General features: G+C 40.5%; 1 protein-coding gene and 1 pseudogene across 15 annotated transcripts in view; both read right to left on the bottom strand.

The window, feature by feature from the left end:
• Positions 1–22,452, bottom strand: part of MYLIP (myosin regulatory light chain interacting protein) — a 130,965-nt gene that overhangs the window by 82,109 nt on the left and 26,404 nt on the right. For 2 of the 15 annotated variants that reach the window (XR_008615719.1, XR_008615718.1), the window contains exons 11-12: positions 19,768–19,883; positions 14,258–19,663 (exon numbers count right to left, since the gene is read on the bottom strand). The exons of 9 other annotated variants lie outside the window; for them this stretch is intronic. The gene's annotated coding sequence lies outside the window, so the exon portion shown is untranslated. Of the gene's footprint in view, positions 1–14,257; positions 19,664–19,767; positions 19,884–22,452 lie in introns of those variants that run through there. 4 more of the 15 variants (XR_003676696.2, XR_003676693.2, XR_008615724.1 and 1 more) reach the window with 3 other exon arrangements.
• Positions 11,599–12,074, bottom strand: LOC102994806 (elongin-C-like; annotated as a pseudogene).

Genomic DNA, 22,452 nt, shown 5'->3' on the forward strand with positions numbered 1-22,452 from the left:
CTGTCTACAAGAGACCCACTTCAGACCTAGGGACACATACAGACTAAAAGTGAGGGGATGGAAAAAGATATTCCATGCAAATGGAAATCAAAAGAAAGCTGGAGTAGCAATACTCATAATAGACAAAATAGACATTAAAATAAAGAATGTTACAAGAGACAAGGAACACTACATAATGATCAAGGGATCAATCCAAGAAGAAGAAATAACAATTATAAATATATATGCACCCAACATAGGAGCACCGCGATACATAAGGCAACTGCTAACAGCTATAAAAGAGGAAACCAACAGTAACACAATAATAGTGGGGGACTTCAACACCTCACTTACATCAATGGACAGATCACCCAAACAGAAAATTAATAAGGAAAGAGAAGCTTTAAATGACACAATAGACCAGATAGATTTAATTAATATTTACAGGACATTCCATCCAAAAACAGCAGATTACACTTTCTTCTCAAGTGCACACGGAACATTCTCCAAGATAGATCACATCTTGGGTCACAAATCAAGCCTCAGTAAATTTAAGAAGATTGAAATTATATGAAGCATCTTTTCTGACCATAGCACTATGAGATTAGAAATCAATTACAGGGAAAAAAACGTAAAACACACAAAACATGGAGGCTAAACAATACGTTACTAAATAACCAAGAGATCACTGAAGAAATCAAAGAGGAAATCAAAAAATACCTAGAGACAAATGACAATGAAAGCACGATGATCCAAAACCTATGATCCAAAACCTATGGGATGCAGCAAAAGCAGTTCTAAGAGGGAAGTTTATAGGTGTAAAAGCCTACCTCAAGAAACAAGAAAAATCTCAAATAAACAATCTAACCTTACACCTAAAGGAACTAGAGAAACAAGAACAAACAAAACCCAGTTAGCAGAAGGAAAGAAATCATCAAGACCAGAGCAGAAATAAATGAAATAGAAACAAAACAATAGCAAAGATCAATAATATAACCTTCCAAGACTGAACCAGGAAGAAATAGAATATATGAACAGAGCAATCACAAGTAATGAAATTGAAACTGTGATTAAAAATCTTCCAACAAACAAAAGTCCAGGACCAGATGGCTTCACAGGTGAATTCTATCAAACACTTAGAGAAGAGCTAACACCCATCCTTCTCAAACTCTTCCAAAAAATTGCAGAGGAAGGAAAACTTCCAATCTAATTCTATGAGGCCACCGTCACCCTGATACCAAAACCAGACAAAAATACTACAAAAAAGGAAAATTATAGACCAATATCACTGATAAATATAGATGCAAAAATCCTCAACAAAATACTAGCAAACAGAATCCAAAAACATATTAAAATGATCATACACCATGATCAAGTGGGATTTATCCCAGGAATGCAAGGATTCTTTAATATATGCAAATCAGTCAATGTGATACAGCATATTAACAAACTGAAGAATAAAAACCATATGATCATCTCAATAGATAGATGCAGAAAAAGCTTTTGACAAAATTCAACACTCATTTATGATAAAAACTCTCCAGAAAGTGGGCATAGAGGGAAACTACTTCAACATAATAAAGGCCATATATGACAAACCCACAGCAAACATCATTCTCAATGGTGAAAAACTGAAAGCATTTCCTCTAAGATCAGGAATGAGACAAGGATGTCCACTCTAGCCACTCTTATTCAACATAGTTTTGGAAATCCTAGCCACAGCAATGAGAGAAGAAAAAGAAATAAAAGGAATCCAAATTGGAAAGGAAAAAGTAAAACTGTCACTGTTTGCCAGTGACATGATACTATACATAGAGAATGGTAACAATGCCACCAGAAAACTACTAGAGTTAATTAATGAATTTGGTAGAGTTGCAGGATACAAAATTAATATACAGTAATCTCTTGCATTCCTATACACTAACAACGAAAGATCAGAAAGAGGAATTAAACAATCCCGTTCACCACTGCAACAAAAAGAATAAAATACCTAGGAATAAACCTACCTATGGGGCTTCCTTGGTGGCGCAGTGGTTGTGCGTCCGCCTGCCGATGCAGGGGAACCGGGTTCGTGCCCCGGTCTGGGAGGATCCCACATGCCGTGGAGCAGCTGGGCCCGTGAGCCATGGCCACTGAGCCTGCGCGTCCGGAGCCTGTGCTCCACAACGGGAGAGGCCACAACAGAGGGAGGCCCGCATACCACAAAAAAAAAAAAAAACAAAAACCTACCTATGGAGGTCAAAGACCTGCACTCAGAAAACTATAAAACACTGATGAAATATATCAAAGATGACACAAGCAGATGGAGTGATATACCATGTTCTTGGATTGGAAGAATCAACATTGTGAAAATGACTCTACTACCCAAAGCAATCTACAGATTCATTGCAATCCCTATCAAACTACCACTGGCATTTTTTACAGAACTAGAACAAAAAATTTCACAATTTTTATGGAAACACAAAAGACCCTGAATAGACAAAGCAATCTTGAGAAAGAAAACTGGAGCTGGAGGAATCAGGTTCCCTGACTTCAGACTATACTACAAAGCTACAGTAATCAATACAGTATGGTACTGGCACAAGAACAGAAATATAGATCAATGGAACAGGTTAGAAAGCCCAGAGGTAAACCCACGCACATATGGGCAACTTATCTTTTATAAAGGAGGCAAGAATATACAGTGGAGAAAATACAGCCTCTTCAATATGTGGTGCTGTGGAGCACATGAAAAGCTGTTCAACATCACTCATTATTAAAGAAATGCAAATCAAAACTACAATGAGGTATCACCTCACACCGGTTAGAATGGGCATCATCAGAAAATCTACAAACAATAAATGCTGGAGAGGGTGTGGAGAAAAGGGAACCCTCTTGCACTGTTGGTGGGAACGTAAATTGATACAGCCACTATGGAGAACAGTATGGAGGTTCTTTAGAAAACTAAATATAGAATTACCATATGACCCAGCAATCCCACTACTGGGCATATACCCAGAGAAAACCACAATTCAAAACTACACATGCACCCCAATGTTCATTGCAGCACTATTTACAATAGCCAGGTCATGGAAGCAACCTAAATTCCCATTGACAGATGAATGGATAAAGAAAATGTGGTACATATATACAATGGAATATTACTCAGCCATGAAAAAGGAACGAACTTGGGTCATTTGTAGAGATGTGGATGCATCCAGAGACTGTCATACAGAGTGAAGTAAGTGAGAAAGAGAAAAACAAATATACACCATAGAAAAAAATAAACTCAAAATGGATTAGAGACCTAAATATAAGACTGGACACTCTAAAACTCTTAGAGGAAGACATAGGAAGAACACTCTTTGAGATAAATCACAGCAAGATCTTTTTTGATACACCTCCTAGAGTAATGGAAATAAGGGACCTGCTGTATAAAAAAATAAATAAAAGAAAGTAAAAGAAAGAAAATAGATGAGTAAATCATTCAAAAAATATTTATGAGGCAATGGGCAAATGTGAACTCTGACTGGATATTTGAACGTATTAAGATATTACTGTCCATCTGTGAGATGTGATAACAGGATAGTGGTTATGTTTTGAAAACGAGTCCTACTCTTTTAGAGGTGTGAGTCTTTCTAGAGGAGATTAAAGTCTTGGATTTGCTTCAAGATACTGGGGCAGGTGCAGGGAGGAACGTGTTCAGGGAGTGATTGGAAGTATATCTCCAATGAGATTGGCCTTAAGGGGATGATTGTTGAGGTTGGGGATTCTTTATATGTACAATTGTCTGTACTTTTGTATATATTTGCAATATTCCATAATAAAATGTTAAAGGCAAAAACCCATTATATCATGCTGTGATCTTTTGAACAACAGAGCTGCCCTCTCTAAAAGCCTGACAACGTTGGGTAAGTATCCCCAAAAGACTAAGAGAATATCCTCCTTTAAAAATCATTTTTGTGTTAATTCAAACAAGCTCCCTGTCTTGCACCAGAATCAAACCACAAACAGTCCTTTTTTCATTCTACTCATAGAAAATATATGAAGGAACTGAAGAGAATCTGAACACAATGGAAAGGGAACTCACTGCAGTAAGGACATTCTAAGGCCAAGGTTCAGATCCCCAGTGGACTGAAATGTACAGCCGTCCTGGGCAGCCGGCCATGCCCCAGTCCCCACAGCTGTTTGGACAACAGCCGCCATTGGTGACATCTAGGCCTGCCTCATGTTTATGTCTTTTGACTCGTGGACATTGATATGTCACAAAACTCAGAACAGTTTGCTTCCTGGTTGAAATAATGAACTCTTTTGCAATGGATTTTGTCCCAGGTTTCCTGAACGAGCACCACATCCTTAAACAGCTCATAGAACAGAGCAAAAATGCCCTGCGTGTCTTTAAAATGCATCTGAGGAATTGGGCCTGGTTCCTCTTTATAGACATCTTGAGGAAGATTCAGTTACATCTTCTGGGTGGTGACTCCAGGCTGCTTCCAAAAGAACAAGAGAGCTTTATCTCTATGTCGGGCAGAATACCAGGGCAATCGAAGCTAAGCTTCTTGGAAAATACTGACCCAGAGGCCAGGGTTAAGGATTGAGCTGAGATGTTTTCTGGGACAGACTGTGGACAACAAGAAAGAGCCAGTAATAAACAGGAACCCAAAAAGTCTGGAGCCACCAGACTGACCACAAGGCAGCCTCCCACGTTTTCATCACCAGGAGCTAGAGAGGCCTCAAGGTGGTATTGTTTCTGTTTTCCTTTGAAGGCTTGACCCACCAAGTTCCCAAAATAAAAAAAAGAAAGAAGGAGAGACAGAAAAGGATCAGAGAAAAGAAAAGAAGACTGTCCACCAGCAAATGCTCGTGAAACAAAGGTAGTGGGTCTGTCCTTCCTGGGACTCTGATTCTGCATCTTGATTTTCTTCCAAAACACTTCCCCATTTCACTACACCCACCACTCATCTTCACCAAAACAAGCCTAAATATACCTCTGAAGCTAAGCCTCTTGGAAAATACTGACCCAGAGGCCAGGGTTAAGGATTGAGCTGAGATGTCTTCTGGGACAGACTGTGGACAACAAGAAAGAGCCAGTAATAAACAGGAACCCAAAAAGTCTGGAGCCACCAGACTGACCACAAGGCAGCCTCCCACGTTTTCATCACCAGGAGCTAGAGAGGCCTCAAGGTGGTATTGTTTCTGTTTTCCTTTGAAGGCTTGACCCACCAAGTTCCCAAAATAAAAAAAAGAAAGAAGGAGAGACAGAAAAGGATCAGAGAAAAGAAAAGAAGACTGTCCACCAGCAAATGCTCGTGAAACAAAGGTAGTGGGTCTGTCCTTCCTGGGACTCTGATTCTGCATCTTGATTTTCTTCCAAAACACTTCCCCATTTCACTACACCCACCACTCGTCTTCACCAAAACAAGCCTAAATATACCTCTGAGTGAAAAAGCAAACTGCAAATTGAGTTGACACTCGTGGGTAGTTTGAAAAAACTGATAGGGAATTCAAGAATACAGTTCTACATTTTTTCCAGTTTTTTTGTGGTATAATGAACATACAAGCTTGTATCAGTTTAAGGCATACAACATAATGATTTGATACCTGTGTATACTGCAAAATGATCACCACAGCAAATTTAGTTAACATCCATCACCTCACATAGTTGCCAATTTTCTTTTCTTGGGATGAGAACTTTTAAGATCTATTCTCTCGGTAATTTTCAAATATACAATACAGTATTATTAACTGTAGTCACCATGCTGTACATTACATCCCCAGAACTTATTTATCTTATAACTGGAAGTTTGTATCTTTTGACCACCTTCACCCATTTCTCCCACCCCAGTCCCCCCCTCTGGCAACCACCGATCTGTTCTGTTTCGATGAGGTTTTTTGTTTTTGTTTTTAAGATTCCACATGCAAGTGATGCCATTTATTTTGCCTTTCTCTGTCTGGCTTATTTCACTTAGCATATTGCTCTCAAGGTCCATCCATGTTGTTGCAAATGGCAGGATTTCCTTCTTTCTCATGGCTGAATAATATTCTATTGTATATATATGTATACCACATCTTCCTTATCCATTCATCCATTGATGGACACTTAGGTTGTTTCCGTATCTTGGCTATTAAGAATAATGCTGCAATGAACATGTGAGTGCAGATACCTCTTTGAGATTCTGTTTTAATTTCTTTTGGATACATAACCAGAAGTGGAATTGCTGGATCATATGGTAGTTCTATTTTTAAGTTTTGGAGGAACCTCCATAATGTTGTCCATAGTGGCTACACTAATTTGCATCCCTTTTCTCCACATCCTCGCCAACATTTATCACTTGTCTTTTTGATGATGGCCATTCTAACAGGTGTGAGGTGATATCTCACTGGGGCTTTGATTTGCATTTCCCTGATTAGTGATGTTGAGCATCTCTGCATGTACCTGTTGGTCTAATTCTATATTTTTTGGCATCTGGAGAAAAGGTGCACCTGTATTATATTTTAAGCTCCTTTAACTTTTTAAAAATACACTTTTAATTTTAGCATAGTTTTAGATTTACAGAAAAATTGTGAAGATAGTACAGAGAGTCGCCATGTACATCATACCCATTTTCCTCTATTGCTAACATCTTACATTTGTACGGCACATTTGTCACAATTAGTGAACCAATAATATTGTTATTAAATAGAGCCCATGATTTATGCATGTTTTCTCAGTTTTTACCTAAAGTCCTTTTTCTGTTCCAGTAACCCATCTAGGTCACCATATTACATTTAGTCTTCAGTACTCCTTAGGCACCACTTGGCTATGAGAGTTTCTCAGACTTTCCATGTTTTTGACGACCTTGACAGTTTTGAGGAGTGATGGTCAGGAATTTTGTAGAATGTCCCTCAGTTAGGATTCAACTGATGTTTTACTCATATTTAGATTAGGGTTATGGGTTTTTGGGAGGTAGCTCTTTAACTTTTTCATCTTAACTTCTGAACATCAGATGGTTGTTTCTTTAGCTCTCTTCAAAGTCAAATGGCTTTAGGCATCAAGAAACTTACCCTGGGCATGTGTTGCTCCTGTGCCGTGCACATTTATTATTATTTGCCTTCAAGCACCTTTTGCTGTTTACTCTGCTAAAGAATAAAAGCATTTTTAGAAATTGGGGATGTGCTTGGCAATAGCTGTTGCAAAAAAAGGTGTGTATAGAACTCACTTCTAATTATAGTTGCTGTGCAGGGAGAGTTAAAAAATTAAAGTAGCAATGGATTATTTTACTCACAAACATGAATGGTATATAATTTCTCTTTTCCTGTCAAATAGGGGATCTGGATTTTTTTTTCTGAAATCATTCGTGTCATTTTCCATTTTTAATTTTAGTTGCTACAGGAATTAGGTTTATCTTTAACTCTGTTTCCCAGTGCTGTTTTTATACCATCCAGGTTTGGAAAGACTATACTAAAAAGTACACTAGATTGTATCAAAAAGAAAACTCCAGACCAATATCACTTATGAATATCATAGGAAAAAATCTTAAATGAAATATTAAAACACACAATAGATCACCTCATTAAAAATATATAACAAGCAAGTGGGATTTATTCTGAGAAAGCAGGGGTGATTCCTTATTAGAAAATTCAATAATATAATCCTTTATATTAAGAGAGCTGAAGAGAAAGATCATACAATCATCTCCACAGAGGTAGATAAGGCAGGCATCTGATAACATGAACTTTCACTCATGTTAAAAGTATTCAATAGGGGCTTCCCTGGTGGCACAGTGGTTGAGAGTCCGCCTGCTGATGCAGGGGACACAGGTTCGTGCCCTGGTCCGGGAAGATCCCACATGTTTTGTGGGAGACAGCAAATGAGTAATTTTGTTATTTTGAATTCTAGCCTTTCTGTTATTTTGAGAGTCAAGATTCTCCATGTGGGAAAAAGGAGGTCCAGATGAAGATCAAAGATGTTAGACCAGAATCTGAATTGGAATTATCAGCATAAACTCATGACATATTTCATCTTAAGAAAAGTATATATATTCCAACTTTGTTTACCAAAATAGCCTAGAAATAATGACCACCTACTACCAGTGAGCAGCCTTACAGCCCAGATTAATGTTTCTAATAGCATCTCCTAGAGTGCACTGATTGTTGGTATGGGGCAGGAAACGTATCAGAGGAGCCAGAAACATCTTGTCATACCAGATAGCAAGGAAGGTATCAAAGAGTCACATCAAATGATTCAGGAGCCAATTAAAGAGGCTCTCACTGGCCAAAGATGGGACAATTTAACCATCAAAACCAAAAACAACAGCACTGGGTTGAAACACATCACATATGTTAAATCCATAAGTTTATAATAATAACAAATAAACAAGAACCTAATTGATCATCACTTGGAAGATTCTAGGAAACAAATATCTTATTTTGTAAACTGGTTAAGCGTTAATCCAGCCATTCCCAAGGAACCATGCAATTGATAGTCAAATAGGAGATACAGGGAATTTTCTCTTCATAGAAATATTCTTGCTATAAGTATGAAGGAATGATAGAATTGAATCAACTGGCAACACCCGATGAGTGAATGAATCTAGGCATTGAGCAGCAAGGCTGCTTATATCACAGAAAGAGACAACCGGACTTTATCTGCTTCCTGTTGGAAGAGCACCCCTGCCCCCCATGAAGTCATCTAGCCCTGCAGAAATAACCAGAATCTGAAGTAGCCTCTAGACCCAATAACCAATTTACAGGAAATACAGAAGACACAAGAACATGTTAAACAACACAACGGGGGTGAAAAATCCACATTGTACAAAATTCTACAGGAAAAATGAAGACCTAGTTTCTTAGTAAGTAAATTACAAGGGACAGGGATTGGGGGAGAGAATAAAGAAGAGGACACACTTAAAGATTAAAAGAGATTTAAAAGTTGTATCAAATCAATGGCAATGGGTACACCTTATCTGAATCCTGATTCAAGCATAAAAACTATAAAAAGTTTTTTATAAGACATTTGAAAATTTGAACACTGACTGGATATTGGCTAATATTAGTAAATTATCATTATATTCAAGTATGATAATGGCATTACAGATATGTTTTTTAAGTTATCTTTAAGAGACACATACTGAAATATTCATAGATAACTAATGTGATGGGTAGAAGTGAACAGACGTATAGAATCTATATCCTCTATATCTATATTATAGATAAAACAAGGCCATGAGTTGATCATCGTTGAAGCTTGTTGATGGGTACATGGACTCATTATACTATTCTTCCTACTTTTGTATATGCCTGAAAGTTTCTAGAATAGAAAGTTAGAGCAAGATTTAAAACAAATAAGGCAAAATAAATAATCTTGATGGTGGGTATAAAGATAGTCAGTCATCATTTTCTATTCTTTTTTTGCACTTTTGAATTGCTCATAATCAAAATCAAAGCAATTTGTAAAAGAAACCATGAGAATAGCTGTGGAGATACTTAATTTGAGGGAGGGTGCTATAAAATCTTATTTCTTAAAGAAACAGGAACTAAAGTGAATAAGCAAAATATTCACATCTGCTTGCTCCTGCTGGTGGGCATAGGTGTTTGCTTATTATTTTTTGTTCCTTTTGTTTGTTAAGATTTTTCCATAAGTTAAATAATAGCTGTTTATTTTTTTTTAAAAACGTGATTGTGTAATACTGAGATCACATTGCCCTCGGAGGAAGCCGCTTGTGTCTCGTCACAGAGATCACCAGTAGATTTAGTGCCTGGAGATTCTGTATCAGTGAGAAGTGGAGAGAAAAGGACAGGGTGTCTGGGGAGAAGGGGGCACTGCCACACCCCCATTCCACTGCATACTTTCTCATACTCTGCAGCTTCTCTAGGAATGCTAAAGGGTCCTCCAAGTTGTCGATGAATAAATAAACACAAGGAAGAGATACCTCAGGGGTTAAGCATTTCCCTCTACTCCCTGAGTGGGCGCCTAAGGCACCCTCCTTTACACACACCTCTCCACCATGGTGGTCAGCACCCCGGGGCTTTGACCTGAAAACTGCACTCTCAGCGCTGCCCTCTCCCCTGGGTCAGGCAAGTTCCAGCATTGCTAGGGTCATCCAATTATCCACTGGCTGATGTTCTTGCATAGTTTACTTAGGCTTTTCCTATTTGTTTGGCTAACTCCAGAGAGCACTTCAAAGTAAGATCTGGGAAACTGCAGAAGAGTGTGTTTCTGGAGGAAAAGCAAAGAATATAGTTAAAACTTTTGGCTTCAAGTGGTGAGACCAAGCACACTTCCCATTTTGACAAACAGAATTTGAGATGAACCTTTGGGAATGTTGAGGGGTGGGGAGGAGGGTAATTTACCCCGAAGGCTGGTGACTTTAGGCTCTGCTAAACAAGTCTAGGGTCAGTAAGGGAAGAGTCTGCAGCGAGCCTGGAGTGCGGACCCCTGAGGCCGTTGAAACTGTGGCTTTGCTCTGAATACAAGACAGTTGGTGGGGGGAAAAGAAGCCATCAGATATTCCCATCTCAGCTGGTTTTGTTCTATCCATCTCTGGAGAGTCATAACGCATGAATTTATTTGGGAAGGAGGGACAGTGTTAAACAAGGCATATTGTCAATTACTCTCTGTTGTTAATTACTCTTCAATGTTCGTATACTTTTGAAATTAACACGCTAAAAAGTGATGACTAAAAGGCCAAATTTCTAAAGGGAAGAAAAAGTTGTTTTAGGATCAGACCAAGCACATTGATTAAGCATTCACTCATTCATTCATTCATTCATCTTTTAAATATTTTTAAAGCACCTACTATGTTTCTGATTGTGCTACCAGGTTCTATCCTAAGGTTACCCACAGGACACGGTAGCCACTTACAAGGAGAGGCATTGGGTAAGGATGTGCTGAGTTTTACCTACATTAAATTAAATTAAAAACCCGTTGTTATTTAAACATTTATATAACTACAGGCAGTCATTATCCGGGTTGTTTTCCAAAGGCCAAGTTTGACTCCGTGCGCCTCTGATTACTGACACAAGGCACTGCAGCAACATGAAACATCTCTTCAAAACAAAGCACACCAAAGAAACTATTACACAGGAGGTTTAGTTCAGGGAAAAGGAACAGAGAAATAGCTGGGAGTACAAAGCTCTTTATCTCGGTTTCCAAAATGCAGTGGTTTAACATTTAAAAAGGTTACTTTGGGGAATATTTTCTCCTGAAATTTTCTTTCGCACATTTACAGTCAGGAAGTACAATAGAACCATGAACATCTTCTACTGTCCGGAGAGGATTTTCCTGCTTTTACTTATGTATTAGATTAAAATAGCGCTTTACTTCTCTTCAAGCCTGAAGACAGGATTACATTCGAGTCTAGGTCTTCCGTTTCAAAATGTGAATTGTTAACCAGGAGATAATGAGACCTGACTTTTTTTTTTTTTTTTTTTTTTGGAATTGGCATATTTATTTCTCAATTTGTGAAAATGTCCTTAATTTGTTGATGTAGCAAACAAATTTCAACTCTGATTGCTATGCAAAAGAACAGAAGATAATCTGCTTTGCAACGAACTTGAAAGTTCAATTGCACACAGGCAACATGCTATATATGAAAAAATTACTAACTGAACTACAGGTATTAAATACTGAAAAAAGTTGTTTATTATAATTTATTTTATTTAACAGTCTAGGTAGTTTGCAGCCATCAGCAGTTCCAGTGCAATTTCAGGTGCAATTGGAAATTCAGGAATCTCCGTGGAGCTGTTAGTGTAGCGAACCTTGTAGGTAAAATACATGCAGACTTTTGATAGCACATGTGAAGGGATCTCTCTAAAACTGACTTCATTAGTTTCGTTCTCAGCAAATTGACCTGGGCCACTCAACATGGCTTTTATTGTTCCTCATGTTAGCGCATGTTCTCTTTTTACAATAAATTCAGGACCATCCGAAAATATCAATTTGACATACATGGCGGCAGGGCCCTCACAGCCACCATAGGTTTTCTCTTCTCCACCCATTATGTTCTTATGAAATTCTACTTTGCGTCCACAGGAACTTTAGTAGTTTCCTAGTGAGGCGGGGACTCGCCGAGTCGGACGCCCGCCGGCGTCTACAGGAAGTGCGCAGAGCCCCCTCCCTTCTCCCACAGGCCAAGCCTAAGAGGACGGTCGTCCGTGGAAAGTCTCAACCAATCCTATTCTGGGTCTTTTGACTCCCAGCATGCAGCGCCGATCCTGATCTGAGACCTGACTTTTAACCAGGCAGCCCTGACTGTTGAGAGGGCTGGCATCTTATGTCCATAAAGTTCCCCGAGGTAAAATGAGCACCAAAGGTCTGTACATATCAACACTGTTATCTCCTTCCCCCTTGCGCTGACAAACGGTTAGTGGTTGTTTTTCCTGGTCAGATACAGCTGCCTTAAGAGATTTCAATATTTCTTTCTTTACTTATTTCTCACCTGAGTTTTCTGAACTTTTCATCCCTTAAAAAAAAAGGAGAGAGCAAGCGGAAATAGACAAGATCAGAACCCCTTTAGACATCTCTCTGGTTTAATCTGTTGACAATCTAAACCCCAACGGAAGACATGTCCCCAGTATTGTGTATCTTACCAACATGTCTGAATCATGTTTCCTCTTTCATGAAAATGCTAGGATTGTACCAACTTCTCTTTACACAATTTACAAAACAAAGTGATCCCATAGACAAAAGAGTATTGACCACTTAGATTCCTGTTATTGAAAAAAAAAAGATGTTAACTGTTAGAAAAGGCGAATAGTGACTAGAGGGATTTCTTGTGTATGTTCTGTAGGAATAAAGTGTTATTAACAAAAAATGTTATTATTTCAGAACTGCAAAGAGCCTCTGGGTGATCCAGCCTCCTTATTTTGCTATCATGGAAAGTGGGACCAGGGAAGTAAAGAGACTTTCCCAACATCACATGACTAAACTTCAGTCTTTCTATTCCTTGCTGCAAGATAACTCTAACAGAGACAAAAGAAGGAAATAGGTAAAGAATGTTCAAAAATAACAAGTCTCTTAAAATCAGGCCTTAGTGCAAACAACACCTCTTCAGAGAGGCCATCCCTCAACAGTTCCTTACTCAGCTTTATTTATCTAAAAAGAACTAAGCTCTTCCTGAGTTTATGGATTTATTACATTCCAGGGTCTCTCACAGTAGAATGTAAGCTCCAGGAGGGCAGGAGTTCTGTCTGTTTTGTTCCCTGTTATACATACTCAGCACCCAGAAGTGTGCTTGGGCCCCCAGGTGACACACAATAAGTAGCTGTTGAAGTGAATGAATGAATAAATGAAGTGAAATCTGGCTGCCACCAGAGGTGAGAACTGAGGACTTGTGATAGAAGGAGCAAAAATAAGATATGAAAGCCTGTATGATATCATACTGCAATCAAAAATAATAATAAACTGAGTGGACATTTTGAGAATCTTCATACAAATTCCATCCTGCCTCCTTCCTCATGAAGGCTAAGATCCTGGATACTGTGATTCCCCTAACATTCCCAAACCTTTACTCTTAGGGTCAAACTCCTGGCGTTTAACTAATTTATACATACTAGATATTTTATAATGATATTTTAGATATTAGAACAAGAGGTGTCAGCAAGCAGAAGGTGAAGCAATGGACTAGAACTAGATAACTCACATCATAAATATTCAGCTCTTTCTTGATGGTCCTGAGTTGCTTGAATTGTATTGGGATCTCAAGACGCTGCCGGTGTTGAGGTCCTTTTCCATGGGTTCCAGAATAGCCAAAATTTGTGTGTTGCTGGTCATCTAGTACTGACTGTAGACATTCAATTTAATTTTATTCAAAAAAATTTAAGTTATTGAGCATCTACTCAACAAATGACTACGCTAGGCATTGTAGGGAAAGATATATGAAATAGGTTGAGTTCTGATGAAAAATGTTGGCTGCCTGATGTACTGCTTGCTTGGCACACTGCCTGCAAGATGCCGGTGGCAAATAATTTTTTTTCTTGCAGTTGTGGAGCAGAAAGGATAGGGGAGGGGCCCTTTCTGTTGGATTGATAAGGAGATCATCAAATCTGAGTTAATAAAGGACAAAGATGTCGAATCTGAAAGAGTTCAGTAGGACTATAGAGGCTTCCAATGACCTGGATGATAAACATTTTCAATCAGGGAAAAATATGAAAAACAAAAATAAAACAATAAGGCGATGAATAAAGCAGTTTTTTAAAAGGCATAAAGGATTTAGAGATTGTTTTCCTCACATTAATTCTTAAACATAACTTTCAGTGGACCACCTTGATTTTATGTAAAGTCAAGAAAAGAAGGAAAGGAAGAATATAGAGTTTTTAAAAATTTTTTAAATTTTATTTATCTATTTTTGGCTGCGCTGGATCTTTGTGGCTGCACGTGGGGTCTTCTCTAGCTGCAGCGAGCGGGGGCTACTCTTCGTTGTGGTGTGCAGGCTTCTCATTGCAGTGGCTTCTCTTGTTGCGAAGCATAGGCTGTAGGCGTGCGGGCTTCAGTAGTTGTGGCACGTGGGCTCTACAGCACAGGCTCAGTAGTTGTGGTGCACGGGCTTAGTCGCTCTGCGGCATGTGGGATCTTCCCGGACCAGGGCTTGAACCTGTGTCTCCTGCATTGGCAGGCGGATTCTTAACACTGTGCCGCCAGGGAAGTCCCTATAGAGTTTTCAGATGAAAATAAATGCTAAAGAAAGGTGAAGCTTTAGACAGATGACGACAACAAAGAAGTCATTGGAAAGCCCCGTTGACAGCAGACTCAGTAAGAGACTATACATGTGAGGGGCTGAAAATGGAGTATTCATCCAGCAGGAAAGGACCCAGAGAGGAGGAAAAGGAAATGGATCATCATGGAAACCAAGACAAATTTTAACAGCCTTAAAGGTGCTGTTGTCTTAAGTTTCTAGAGTTTGTTATTGGTTGAATTAGGTACAAGTGGCTCCATAGGTAGCAAAAGCCAACTGGTAACCAAGAGACAATGCTGCAACAGAACAAACAGTGTATCTTGGAGATGGCATAACAGACATCTGCCGTGTGTTTGTTCTTGGATACTCTACAGGAGGACTCCTGACCCATTTCTAACAGCATGGCACCAGTGTATTAATCACAATGTTTCCGGCTGTAGGTAATAGGAAAACCAAATAAAGCAGCTTTAATAATAAGAAAAAATGTATTACCTCCCATAGTGGTTAAGTCAGGAGGTAGTAGGAGTGGGCTAGGGCGGGCTGGGTCTCCAGGATCAGTGAATTCAGCTGCTCAATGTTGTCAGGATGACCTGGCTGATCTGCCATACTTTGCATGTGTGCTAGCTCTCCTCATTTTCACAAGATTGCAGTAGCAGCTCCAGACATCACATCCTCACACAATACCAAAAGCCACAAAAGAAAAGGGCACACGAGCCCCCCTAAAACCCCTTTTTAAAGAAAGAACTCAAGCAGAAGCTTCCACACCTTCAAATCTTTGATTGGTAAGAATTATGTCAAATGTTGCAGTATTTTTCTTTCTCTATCTGGTTTATCTCACTTTGCATATTGCCCTCAAGGTCCATCCACATTATCACAAATAGCAGGATTTGTTTCTTTTTTATGGCTTAACACCATTCTATCATATTTATCTCACATCTTCTTTATCCATTCATCTGCTGATGGACACTTAGGTTGTTTCCATGTCTTAGCTCTTGTAAATAACGCTGCAATGAATGTGGAGATACAAATATCTCTGACATTGTGTTTTCATTTTCAAAGGCCATTCTTAAACCAACCAACGACAAGAGGAATTGGCAGGCAGGGTATGGGAGAAAGGCTACTGGGTAGGCGACAATGGTGTCTGCCATCACCTCTCATTTACACACAATAACAGTCACTCTTTTGTTGTGTACAGTTCTGTGGGTTTTCAGAAATGCATAGAGTTGTGTAACCACCACCAAGATAATTAAGATATAGAGAAGTGTATTACGAAAGTGGGTGGATCAACCAGCATGGACTTGCTATTGCGGTATAAACAAGCAAGCGAGAGAGGAGTCACGGTTCTTATATCCTTTGCCCTTTATGAACACACTTCCAGGGAGATGACCAGGCAATGTATAAGTCTGATATAGGGAAGTACAAATAGTGTGTTATAGGGGCTTGAAGAAGGGAGAGACTCCTATGCTGGAGCTACAGCCTGTCCTTGTGACTGTTTCTGGTTCCCAGGACACCTTGTTCAGGTAGCCACTCAAGAGGCCATCTCTGATTGCTGCCCTGTGGTTGTCATGATGGTTAACTTTGCTTTCCAGAACTCACAAACCTTGTTTTATTTTACCCATCCTTCTTGTCATCCCCCAGTTAGCCAGCTGGGGTAGTTCAGGCCCTCTGTCCAGATTCAGGCCCTGTTTTCAGTCCAAAGAGAGAGGCTGGGTCTGCAGAGGGCCTAGTTCCAGGGAGGGGTGGCTGGCTTCAGGATGGTATTATGCTAACTTGGTTTGCCTTTTGATCTTCATTATGGCAGGTAGATGATGCTGACAAACTATTGTCTCGTCACAGAGACAAGCATGGCCTCTGTGATGAATTCAAACATATTAAATAATACAGTAAAATGAAATAATGATTATAGTAAGGACAGCACAGTAGCTAACATTTACAAACCAAATGACTGTCCAGTGAGAGCAGCTTTTCAGCCCTATTCAACAATACTTATAGTGTTTAGAGTCCCGTGAATGAGCCCAACTGTGGCTAAAACCAGTCATCTAACCCGGCTTGCTTTCATGCAGGGAGCTGGCGCCAATGCTTGTCTTTACTGCCCAGGGCCAGGACTTGCCCGTACAGTGCCTTTGTGCAAAGTAGAAAAAGTCTCCCCTTCCTCTTGACACTTTTCCATCTATTAGAAAAGCATTGTAATATGCAGTAAAATTGTAATAGTTAATATACAAATCCTTGGGGTATGAACTGTGAATGGTGTCCCTTAGGTTACAACCAGAACAGCTGTAAACAGTAGCCTTGGGACCCACTTGTTTGGGGCATGAGAATAAGTCCTGTTGTCTCAGAAATGTAGCAGGTCTGGATCAGTGGTTTGAAGGATACCTGGCAGTTTATTAATTCATTCATTCATCACTTATGAAGTGGTTACTATATTCCAGGTGCAGTGCTAAGTGCTATATGAGCGTTATCTCATTTAATCTTTGCAAAATAACTGTGAATAGGTATTATTTTTATCCCTACTTTATAGATGAGGAAATCAGAGTTATTGCTTGCCCTAATTCACACTGTTCATGACAGAGCTTAGCTAGAATCTTGAGGGAGCTGATACTAAGGTTACCACTCTGCTTCTGAATACAAGCTCTGACTACATGTATTTACATAAAATACTTCTGTTGGAATTGATGTTGGTAATTCTTATATTCATATTATTGTATATCTTCATTTTTAATATATTTTGTTGGATTTCTCAGAAAAAAGGAATGGACCCTGTGACTCTTAAGGTGCTGCAGAAGATGAGGATGGAAACACTTTAAACTTGCAAATATTAAGGGGAAAAAAGATTTATCTTTTCAGACCAAATAACTGAAGACAAGTAACTGTTTCAGCAATAGAGGTGAATTGCATGGGGCTTCTGTGTTGCTGGCTTCAGTGGAGATGGGTCTGATTGTACCCAATTAGGGGGATTAACTCTCCAAATTGGAAGCATGCTGGCAAAGACTCAAGCATGAGAGCCTCAGCTTTCGCAGTGATAGTCCTTTCAATCTTAGGAGAGACGACATGCCAGCTTCCTCCCGAGCACATGCCAAAGAAGAATCTAGTAGCCAAAGACCAGCTTGTCCTTTCCTCTTGGTTTCTGTAGTCATGAGAGCTTAGCTTTGGGGCCAATAAAATACTCTTGCTGAAGTCCTGCTGTCTTGCTGCCTTCTCTAAGGAAGCTGACTGAAGTGAATGAGAAATGAAAAATTTTGCCCAACGGCTTCTTACTGGGTTCTCTTACATGAAGGATTCTTAATTTAACTGATTTCCTCTTCCTAAATAGATTTAGCAATTAGGGTTGCCTATTAACCTAGAATTTTCCTGTAAGAGTCTCATCCTCCATCATGTCTGCCTGCCTCACAGCACTACAGCTGTATAATCCCAGTTAAATACACATCTCTTCAAAGCAGAGGAGATACACATAGCCAGATCCCGGTGGCTGGCTCTTGAATCCAGTTGGATTTGAGAATCATGTGCAAAGCACTTTGCCAGCCACTCTGAGGTGATGGAAAGATGAGGGCAATCTGGGATTTCTAGGCTCCCATGAGTCACTCCCTTATTAATTTTAAAAATGTTTATTGAGTACCGACTATCTGTTAAGCACTGTTCAGACGATGGGGATACAGCAATAAACAAAGCAGACAAAGTCCCTGTACTTTATGCAGACAGACAATAAAGAAATAAATAAGTAAATATATAGTATGCTAGATAACAGTAAGTACAAAGGAGGAGCTATTGTAACCCAGGCATATGCATTAAAATGCAAACAAAAACCCTCCGATGCTATGTGTTGGTGCACAGTGCTCTCAGTTATAATGGAGGAAGAAATTCATTTTGACAGAGGAGGGAAGATTCGTGGAAGAACTTGTGCAAGTGGGGAGATTTAAGCTGGAGCCTGAAGAAAGTTTAGGTCAGGTGAATACAGCCACGATGCAAAGAGGCAAGAAAAAAAAGCTCTCCAGGCATCAGGAAACATTTCAGCAAAGGTCCGGGAGTGCGAAGAGAGGGGATGCAAACCACATTCAGAAGAGCTGAATAGTTTACTCCAGTCTCAGCACTGGTGGGATAACAGGTGGAACAAGAACCCAGTCTAGAAAGGTATGTAGAGGCTAAGTGATGAAGGATTTTGACTTTCAAGGAGTACGGGTTGAGCTCTGCCAGCAGTGGCAAGCGCCCTGAGCAGATGTGTTTATAGGCAGCAATGTGTCAAACAGTAATATGTCAGCTGGATGCCCTGTCCAGGTGCAGCAGGTGCCTGGGGTGGTGCCGGCCCTGGTGGCTGACACCCAGTAGCATTGAGATAAGCAGTCTTTGGTTTTCCTTAAAAGACAGAGATGTTATCTTATGACTCAGATGATTCAGGATAACAAGCTAGACATTTACATTCAAATATGATCTTTCCTTCATTCCTAAGCCACTGATACTCAAGTTCAAGGGCAGTAAACTGAGGTCCTGACAGACAGATTCAGTTTCTTCCTTTTACAGTATAGCTGAGCAACTTGTGAGCTGAAAAGCTGAGCTCTACTGATAACCCAATGATTTCTTGCACCAAGCCTCCGTGAAGGCTTCCATTAACAGATGTGGCTTGCATCATCTCTTGACAAACTGCATATACAGTCAGCTCTCTGTATCTGTGGGTTCCATATTCTAATATTCAACCATGAATCAAAAATATTTGAAAAAACAAAATTCCAAAAGGCTCCAAAAAGCAAAACTGAAATTCGTTGCATGTTGCCAACTATTTCCATGGCAGCTCCATTGTATTAGGTGTTACAAGTAATCTAGAGATGATTTAAAGTACACGGGAGGACACGCTTAGGTTATATGCAAATACCACACCATTTTATACAAGGAACGTGAGCATCTGCAGATTTCGGAATCTGTGAAGGGTCCTGGAGCCAAATCCTGTGGATACTGAGGGATGACTGTCGATGGTCAGAGACATACAGTAAGGAATGAATTCTACCATCTTCACTCTCCTGACATTGCACTTTACCCTCATGGTTCATAAGTAGTAAACAGCCCTAAAGAGAAGGAACAAATACTTTCATTTCATGAGTTTATTTCACTATCACCCCCCCAGCTGACTCTCCTTTGCTAACTCAGCCAACGAAGATATTTGGTTCACCTGAGTTTAAAGAAAACTATTTTCCATTCCTTTGTTCTTTCTTCCTCCGTATTTTCCTTCCTTATATTTATTAGGCTCATTTTCTTGTTTCCTCTCTTTGTTGCTGCTTATGGTGTCTGGAAAGGAAGAACAGAGATGCTTGCATGGGGGGTTTTAGACATTTTTGCCACACTGTGCATATATAATGTGAGTCCTTTCCCATCTTTCCTCAATGTCTTGAGCGAAGTATCCATTTCTCAAGAATGCTTTGTGGAGTTGGCTCTAGTATGCTGGCCTTTTTCCTGGTGGGTGTGGGCCTGGAACGGGGGCTGCCCTCCGAGCGTCCACCGTGCTGGTTACAGAAAGAGGATGCAGTGCACACACATTCTCCCCTCCAACTCGAAGGCCTAACCAGCCCAGGCTCTTGTTCTCTCCTCAGGGATTACTGGTGGTAACATGAAGCCAGCTGAGTTGGGCTGGCAAAGAAATGGGTATTAACAATGATACTTTGAAAGTGCACAAGCTAGCCAAGATATAAGTCCTTCAGTTGTTTTCAACAATCCTTTCAGTCGGTCAAAAACACAGCGCTGGACATCCCAGACTCCTATTCCCATCCCCCAATCCACCTGTATACCTTGTTTGTTTAAGGTTTTTTTTCTTCCCCCTAGAAAACACATGATGATTTTAAAAATTGCTTCATGCGGTGGAATTGGGCTGTTTCAAAGCAGAAGTATAAGAACCATGAATAGTGAGGATTCTTGCAATCAACAGCTGCACCCTCAAACTCAAGGGGGTGGAGAAAATTTGGGCTGCCATGCTCATTAAAACAAACAAACAAAAAACAAAGAAGCAAAACCATTTATTTGCCATTAAGTCCCTTTAGACGTTCTGGGTGAGACCATCAGAGGCCCTGTGTGACTCTGCCGCCATGCTGGATGGGGCTTCAGAACCCCACTGGCCTGCATCTGTGAATTAATCCCAGTGTGGGTGTCAGGGATGGGGGCTTCCTACACCACACCAAGCAATTCTCAGATATCAGCAGGGTATCGCGAATTCAACTCAGTTCTAACACCATTTACACGGAGACAGCATCAGATTCCATGGGGTAAGTGTTCAGTCCGGCAAGACTGCTCTCCCCAACTTCTGAGGTAAATCGAAAGCCCAGGTTGTTACCTGTGCTTCTGACTGGCTATAAACCAGAGGCTCCCATAGCCCCCTCCTCAGGTTTGATTAATTTGCTAGAGCGGTTCATAGAACTCCGAGAGACATTTCACTTACTAGATCACCGGTTCATTATAAAAAATATATATATAACCTAGGAGGAGCCAGATGGAAGAGATGCTTACGGCAAGGTGTGGGGAAAGGGTGCCGAGCTTCCATGCCCTCTCTAGGCACCCCAAGTCTCCACACGTTCACCAGCCAGAAGCTCTCTGAACCCTCTCCTTTTGGGTTTTATGGAGGCTTCATTACATAAGCATGGTTGATTAATTCACTGGTTATTGGTGATTGATTCAAGCTCCAGACTCTCTCCCCTTCCCAGAGGCTGGGGGATGGGACTGAGAGTTCTGACCCTCTAATCTCATGGTTGGGGACCCTGGCAAGGTGAGGTCCAAAAGTTACCTCATTAACATAACCAAAGACGTATTTATTGCTCTCATCACTAAGGAAATGCCAAGGGTTTTAGGAGCTCTGTGCCAGAAATGGTGACAAAGACCAAATATATGTTTTTATTATGAATCACATCACAATTTGACTGCTGGCTCTCCGTCTTTCTAGCTCCGTGACCTTTAGAAGTCACTTCATCTTTCTGTGCCTCAAGTCTTCATCTATAAATGAGGCCAAAAAGAGTACCTACTTCACAGGCATATTGTGAGGATGAAACGAGTTGATTCCCGTAAAGCCGTTAGAACGGTCTAGCCTCTGGTGCTGGACCTCTGTTGACATCCATGCTAAGGGACCCTACCAAAGAGTATTAAGTAGTACTGTGCATAAATTTAGGTTAAACACCAGAGGGGAGAGGGGAAGCTTGGTGGCTTCTCCAAAGGAAAAAGAAGTTTCAAACATCAGGATGATATGAAGAAGGAAAAGCTTTCCAGAATCAATTACTGAAAAATGAGGGCGGGGTTCATGGCTCCCACAGACTAGAGTGTAGGGTACCCCTTACGCTTTCCCCTGCAAAGAGTCAGAAAGCAGAAGAGGGGGCACTGAGAAAGATTTGTAATTCTGCTTTAAGTTTCCTTTTCCAGTATAATGGATTATTCGTATACACTTGCTCTTGGTAGAACTTCCATAATACCTAAAACCCAGTAGTCATGGTTATACACATGCAGAGACTTGGGCTTGAACAGATAACCTGAGTGCCACTTAGAAGGCACTGCCTGACCCCAGGAGTGTCATGCACGCCCCCCAGTGATAAGCATCGTGTGGCATGGGTAGGAGTGGCCTTTGAAGAAGCTTAGAAATGGCAGCTCCCCTAACTAGGAGCACTAGGTAGTACCCCCTAACTCTCTCCACATACACTCTCCTGGCCCATATCAGCGGCAGCCTCCAGTTTTTTTTTGTTTGTTTGTTTGTTTTTTTGTGTGTGTGTGTGGTATGCGGGCCTCCCTCTGTTGTGGCCTCTCCCGTTGCGGAGCACAGGCTCCGGACGCGCAGGCTCAGCGCCCATGGCTCACGGGCCCAGCCGCTCCGCGGCACGTGGGATCC

This window comes from Physeter macrocephalus, chromosome 18 (assembly GCF_002837175.3).
Source record: "Physeter macrocephalus isolate SW-GA chromosome 18, ASM283717v5, whole genome shotgun sequence".
In the NCBI taxonomy this organism is placed as follows: domain Eukaryota; kingdom Metazoa; phylum Chordata; class Mammalia; order Artiodactyla; family Physeteridae; genus Physeter; species Physeter macrocephalus.